Raw genomic sequence first — 8,153 nt, forward strand, 5'->3', positions numbered from 1 at the left:
CATTCTCTCGCATAGTTTTCTACGCGTTGCGAGGACTCCGCGATAGCAGCATTTATGGCGTCTTCGATTTCTTGGCGGTTATGAACCACTCTCATGTGAAGGTTCACGTGAAGGAGATGAGAAGTCAACCCGTCGGCTCCGTCCTTAACCATGAGCGCTTTCGAGCACAGACAAACTTTGAAAGGCATGGGATATGCTTTCAGGACGCGCGTGATTGCTGGAGCTATGCTCGGTAGATAGAGTCACAAATCACAAATCACGGGGAACAGAGAAGCGTGTACCTAGTAGTCGTTCTGTCAAATGCCTTATCTGTGACAAAGAAAGGAAGGAAACGCCTCTCCGTGATGGAGGGATGATTCTCTATGACATGTTCTCGTAATTCAACAATTCTACGACCCTGGACAAGCCCATCTTCGTTACGAAATTCTGGGCTTGCATCTGATGATTCATCTCGAACCCTACCGGACAGAGAAATGAAATCCTCATACGACTGATCCCCTTCCCTCATGAGCAGTTGGTGTGCACTGTCGTGTCCATCTAGGGGCTCGTCATCGTCGTCCGTTTCACTTATTACGAAAGGCGGACTACTAACTCTGTTGTCGTCGTCATCATCTGAAAGGACGACAGGACTGTTACCGAGATTCTCTATTCTAGCTTCGTGCTCTCTTTCTACGGCCGCGAGCATGGCATCGATGGGGTCGTACTGACATACGAGAAGCATGGCACTGCGGTCAAACAAAATTAGTACGAGATTCCCCCTCACGAAACAATGATCACTTTTCCCTTCAGTTGAGGAATGCTTGAGATTGATGATAAGAGAGGATGGGATGAGTCCCTGTGTGTGTTCAGTGTCATGCGGTGACAGCGGCTATCGCTTCCTGAAAAACAGTGCCATACATAGAATACACTCACACAGCAGAACCGATCAACTTACATTTTGCTCCACGAAACGTCTCACGTCGTAGATGAATGCCCCTCGTGGGCTTCCTATCAATCGTCGTAGAACCAGAGCACCTTTTATAGTCGCTACATTGCTCTCCTCCTCCTCGCATTGCGACGGTGCTGTTTGTACTTTGACCACCCCGCCTTCCGTCTTTCGCGCCTTTTTTTCTTTGCGATGTCGCATATGACAATGATACCATCGACGTTGAATAAAACATTACACTAATGTCTAGCCTACACTCTGGGCCGACTTCTATATGACGACGAGAAGATCCAGTGTGGGATTTGAACCCAGGATCCTCCTACACTGGACGCGATACACTAACCACTAGTCTAATTCGTGCTGCGTGACGCTTTTCTTATCGCGGGGCTCGTGTCTAAACACGTCAAAACATGTTCAAACACGTCTTAACAAATCCAAACACGTTCAATGACGTCATAGAGAGGGAGCGAGAGGAACTAGTGTGTCCAGGGACGACTTCGACGGTTCGCCCGTGTCTAAACACGTCCAAACATATTCAATGACGTCATAGAGAGTGAGAGGAAAAGCTTTACTATAAATGTCGAAGGGAACGTTTGATCGCCATCATGCTCAGCTTGGTAGATCCTCGTAAGTAATACCCATGTCGTCATCATCGTCGAAATGTTTGAAGAGTTTCGTTTCCAGTTTACAACACTTTTGCTGCGTGTCAAGTCGGTTTTTTCCCGCCTCGCATATTTCGGGAGATTGGCAGCGCCCGCTTCTTCTGCACCAACTGCGGTGGATTGTGGTCAAAAGGTACGTCTCCTCGTTATTTTTAATACGTTCTATAACCAGTCACTTTTTTTTCAGAGCAAAAGCTTCCCAAGTAGCACACAATGTTGCTGCAACGTTGCCTGAATGTACTCAATGTAACCGAAACGTTTCCGACAATAACTCAACGTTCCTGGAACGTTGCAGACTCAACGTTACATATTCAACGTAGAAAAACGTTGCGTTGACGTTACACATGAAACGTTGTGTGAACATTGACACCACAACGTTTTTGTAACGTCTTGCAGTGCACTAATTGCAGCTAGGCTTTTTAGTTATCACGGCTTGTCAAACACCACCGCTACATTAAGTTCACTCCCACTTGTGCTTCCCCTGTTACACATATTTAGTGAACCGTGAGGCGACGCGTTGTCACAGTCATATTTTAAGGCGAAGAATAAAAGAAAAAAATGCACAATACGTAATACCGAACAAACGTAAACTGTGTGCAGAATTAGTAATAGCCGAGCTCGCGTAGACTCGCCCGTAGAGAGCGCAAGCGATATCCTCCTGGCGGTGTGTAAAGCGTAAAAAAAGCACAAATTTTTTCTGATGTTGTATCGCGTGCAGGGTGGTTTACTTGGAGTCATACGAATGCACGAATGACCTATGTCAACGTGATGTACGGAAAGAAACAAAAATGAACGAAGTACAAGCTCTACGCCGGCTAGGGAAGCCGCGATTGTCATCGACACCGCACATCCAGTTCCGCTACTGCCGGCAACAAGCACGGAAGAACCCGCCAAAGGTGCCTGCAAGAGAACTGGGACGCTTGTTGCGCTTTCCACTTGAAAGGTGATTTTATAAAAGTATATGCATGCTTGTATCCATAGTACAGTGAGTGTGTGTGTTGTCGCAGTGCCGTTGGAATTACAACAAGAATTGTCGCGATGAAGCGGATCAGGCGTCCCATGTGCGATATAGGTAGCCGGCAGAAGCGTCGACGTATTGCAGAGCAAATGAGTTCGCATCTCGCCTCTGTTTCTCAAACTGAAGATAGTTCTCGAGTTGAAGATAATACAGGCCATACAGTAAACCCTGAAAGAGACGAGGAAAGTTCAGAGGAGATCATGCAGCCTTCTGAAACTGAAAGTGGCTCGGACGACGTCAACAATGACAGTAATGTTAGCGTTGTTTCGTCATCTGAATGGGACTCAGAAATAAGTACACCTGAACGGAAAATACAGCCTCTTGACGAACGCTCCGCAATATCAGATCCTACTGTATCAGGACAAGGCCAGCGATCACAGGAAAGCTTGGAAACTAAACTAAAGAAATGGGCGCTGCTCACAAATACGTGTGCGTCCCACATGACAAAACTTCTCAAAATTCTACAGCCGTACCACCCTGAACTTCCTGGCGATGCCCGGACTTTGTTGCGAACTCCAAGAGCCACAGATATCATTCAAATGGGCAGTGGGCTGTACTTTTATTTTGGTGTTAGGTCTACCCTGAGTAGCTTGATTTCAGCAGGTCATGTGCCGGATGACTGCACAGAGTTAACGCTGTCAGTGAATGTGGATGGTCTCCCAATTTCTAGGAACTCGAGGTCCCAGTTTTGGCCTGTGCTGGTTCTAGTAAAGGAAGCAGCTGCAGGAACACCATTTATTGCAGCTCTCTATACAGGGAACAGCAAGCCTCAAAATGTGGTAGACTATCTGAAAGACTTTGTGCAAGAGATGGGCATGCTCATGCATGAAGGAATTGTTTGCCGAAACAAGAAGTACAGTGTGCGCATTCACACCTTTGTTTGCGATGCCCCTGCAAGAGCATATATAAAATGCATAAAGGGACACAACGCGTTCTTTGGTTGCGAGAAGTGTACACAAAAAGGGGTGTACTCCACAGAGTACAGAAAAGTAATATTTCCTGATGTACAGTCCCCACTTCGTACAGATGAAAGCTTCCTCAATCAAGATCAGCCAGAGCACCACCATAGCACCCCCCTTTGCTTGACATAAATGTTGGCCTTGTTACACAGTTTCCGGTAGAGTACATGCATTTGGTTTGCTTAGGGGCAGTGAAGATGCTCCTAGCCAAGTACTGGCTTTGTAGCACACCATCAGCGTCTAAGCTTCCTGTTCAATCTCGACTAGACATATCTGAGAGTTTAGTGGCCTTGCAATCCCGTACTCCTTGTGACATACACCGGAAGCCTCGCCCTCTTTCGGAGCTCGATCACTGGAAGGCTACGGAATTTAGAAGCTTCCTCCTGTATTTTGGGCCTGTAGTGCTGAAGAATTTCATGGGACGCCAATATTATGATCATTTTGTAATGCTCAGTGCAGCAATAACTATTCTGGCCAGCCCACGATTGTCTTCTACTCACTGCAGTTTAGCCGATCATCTTCTGAGCGACTTTGTTAGAATAGCCGGGGGCCTGTACGGTAATGGTGTTTACGTGTACAACATTCATTCACTGCTCCATTTGGCTAGTGATGTTCATACTCTTGGACCTCTTGATACATTTTCGGCGTTTCCGTTCGAAAACTTTTTAGGTCGTATCAAGAGGCTGTTGCGGTCACATGCGCTGCCCCTTCAGCATCAAGAGGGTGTCAGAGATTGGTTCGATGCATAGGACTACCGCTAATCAAAATCAAGCACAGTTGTTCAACACACACGCACGGGGACCGTCACCACCTGGTTTCAGTGGTACGCAGTATGGAGCTATTGCACTGCGTGGTATGTACCTCTCGCTGAAGACACCTGATTGCTGTGTGAAACTGAAGAATGGTAATGTCGTCATGATACAGAATATCCTTCAGGAAGGCCATACCACAAGCTTCTGTGGAAACTATTTTGCTACACTGCGTGATCTCTATACCGCTCGAGTACCGTCATCAGAACTGGGTATTTACAAGGCTACAAAACTTTCTCGAAGTTTGTCGGTGTGGGACATAGATAGCATCGAACAGAAGTGCATTTGCCTTCCATGCAGTGATGGCGGCTATGCAGTGTTACCTCTTTTGCATCTTCAAGTTCCTGATTCCGTGTAAACTGCAAACTGACACGGCTTCCTTCTGTAAATAATGTATATACTCCCCGCTTTGAACAGGCAAATGACTACGTATGAATGATTGTGTGTCTTTTTGTGATGATTCACAAAATATTCATCACAGTCACAAATAATACAAAACTAATAGTCAAACCATACTTTTGCAGTGGACGAGATGTACAGCATAGTTCACTTTACTGACAAAGAAGACGTTGCTGTGGTTCCCACTAGATGGGTGAAAAATGGCGTATCGGCATGGCCACCATACAAAAGTATCAACAGAATCACCAAAGCCATAAAGGAGAGGGAAATCCCAGGGCCTGACTGGGATTCATTCGACTGCAGGGTCCTCTCATCCTCTGGTAAGTTTTCCCGTTGTATCTTTCTACAAGACTGTCAAGTGATGTGGTGATTGTTACTGCTTTTGGTATTTGTGTAATTTTATGCCTCCTGATTTCACTGACTCTCGTTAGCTTCGAGATTTCGACAAATCTGACACGAAAAATGCTTGTATTTAATAATGGAGATCTACGCAACAACAACACAATTCCTTAAGGGAGAGAAAGGAAGAGTAACGACTGTACTAAGTTACCGATTGTCAATTCCCAGGTAATGTTCCAGTGCCTTCGAGATACTCACTTCTTAGAAGCGATATTGGTGGTTTGAATATGAAGTGCAAGGTGACCCATATCAATTTCATCTGCACAACGGAGTACTGGCACTTTTTAAGGGTCACTACTGGCATTTTTCGACGTTTAATCACACTTTGGCAGTTGCGCATGCGTAGGCACTAACGCCGGGATAAGCATTGATGGGCACTATCAAAATGATACAGGAGGTTCCCCATTATCTAATTCGTGCTCCTGTGTCAAAAAGGCACTATTAGAAAGAAACGAAAAAATTGAGATTTGCCTGCAAATCCGGTGATTACACAAGCCACCAGTATTGTACAGGGTGTCAAACCGAAACGTTTTCCTTCCGGTTCTATTATAAACGGTTCAGTACCGGTTCTGCTCCAGAGCAAAAAAACACTGGTTCATACCAGTTTTAACCAGTTCCACCCCTAGTGGGCATATGCATTCCCAGAAAAAAAAATCAATGTTGCAAAATGCAAACTACATTCCACCGTAACCGTATCCCTAGTAAAGTGTCCGTGATATGACTTCAGAACATGCGACGTCAGTCTCACTCGCCTATTTGTAGTTCAAACAGGCAATTTTTTTACCGAAAATCGTTAAATTATTTTTTCGGTTTCTGTCCAGAGCGAAAAAAAACGTATACGGTTTCGATTCTGTTCCGGTTCGGATTAAAATAGCGTTTTTTTTGTTTGTTTGTTTTCCGGTTTTCGGTTCGCTCCGACACCCTGGTATTGTACTGTCGTGATATGGCAACACTTTGTTGCAATAATAAAATTTAAGTAACTATCTTATGCAGACTCCTATGATCTGGCAAAACAGAAAGAGAAAAGGGCCGAGGACACCTCAGACTTGACAACGGATGAAGACTGCACTCAAAAACGGAAAAGGAGAGCACCTAGACGGTTAGCTTCATCATCTGAGGAAGAAGAATTGAGCGAACCACCACGTAAGAGCCGAGAAGTGACGTTCCTGCCAGCTGCTTCAACTCCAACCTTTCTGCCACCACCCCCTCCACGTCATGTTAGCCTCGACCCTTCACTGTCTCAGAAAAAAATCTCAAAGCAAAGGGCGGCAATCAACGATTGCAAAGGCAAGTATAACATCTAATTTGTCTTGGGCTTGGCGTATGTCATAGTAGAGGGAAATTGCTGTATGATCTACTTGAGCATTAAGCTAAAAGCATTGCCATGTGCAGCTCATGAATAATTGTTCAATTACATGATGGACACACACACTACAGATCTGCAGGTGAAGACCCTGAACTTGCTTGAGACTATATGTGTCAAATTGGATGACCACACAAAGATCCTGAAGAGCCTGGCAACAAATCAACTTTCAACTGAGACGCCACAAACCGAGAATGAGCTACTCTCTCTGCTTCCTGTGCTGTCACCAGCAGGACTTGAAGAATTGGAACGAATGTTAGAGTGCCTTGACAAAAGAGAAGCTCTGGTAAATTTGTACCAACTAGGATATTTGCATGGTTATTATATTTCTCTTTCTGACTCTTTCTTCCAGAATTCTATTGTGTTCACCGCAGGGAAACACCCACTAAGACTAACCTTTTACGTGACCCATTATGTTTTCATTGTATCAAAACATGCGTAATCGAGACAGCAGTTTTGCTTAAGTAAACGCTTCATCAATCTGGAAAATGTATCTACCAGCTAGAAGGCAAAATACTTCACATGGTTTGTTGAATAGTAACATAGTTCCCATAATAACCCATTCTAGTGCTAAAGCGACTTCACAGAGAGAGACAGAGAGGGATTATGTGTTTAGTGTCACAAAGGCGGCAAAGGCCAAAAATCGATTTCAAGGCTGTGATGTTACGATTAAAGGCCAAATTACGGCTGTGAAACATTATAACGTAATGATGGATTGCTCGCTTGCTCACAGTCACCATTGTTCAGCATTTGAGACAATAACAGTAGCATTGTGCCTGAGCATTGTCAGTCATATATGCAGCACGAATGACTGCAGGCTTGCTACACAAATTCAAACATAGTTTTTGCTCATCGCATATTTGGATGAGCATGTGTTATTCGAACTTGTCATATTTAAAAAATACATTTCTAGTGCTCTTGTCTTTGCACTCCATTACACTTCAGCTTTTCATCTCTCTTATTTTTTGTTACAGATCTCACATCTTTCGCTAATAGGCGGATCCTCAATAAAGGATGCGGTACGCCATGTTATGCGACGTTGCATGGATGATGCTGTGGCCAGACAGTACTGTATGACGGGGAGAAAAGGGAAAGCCCCATTTGCCAACCTTAAGCTGCGCGTAGTCATACTTGGTATGCGGTGACTGTTCCTGTATTTATTAGTTGATGTTAACTAGTACTTACCTCATTGCCAGCTCAAAATGCCTATTACCAATCATTAACCATAAACCAGCATTGTCCAGTCCAAGACCATTAATTAGTCGCGTAATTGTTTTACAGGTGCACTCCGAAAGGCATACCCAACAGCAACAGAGGTAGTGGCAACGCAGCTGGTGGGAGACTGGCTTAGACATGCCCCCACACGAATTAAAAGGCGGTACGTTTAAATCTCTGAACTCCTGTATAGAGCATAGTGTATGCATGCATGGGTCATCAATTAGTGCAAAGAGCTTTCTCAAGTCAGTTTATGGTGTAGTTTTATTCTAGGCCAGCCCATACTTATACTAGCCTATGTGCTTTAGGACTGGTTGCAACAAGGCCAGTTAACTTTTCACAGACATCAGTCACCCCTTAGTCACTATACGTATCTCTTAAGTAAAGTAACAATCACATAATTT

This window comes from Ornithodoros turicata, chromosome 1 (assembly GCF_037126465.1).
Source record: "Ornithodoros turicata isolate Travis chromosome 1, ASM3712646v1, whole genome shotgun sequence".
Lineage (NCBI taxonomy): Eukaryota > Metazoa > Arthropoda > Arachnida > Ixodida > Argasidae > Ornithodoros > Ornithodoros turicata.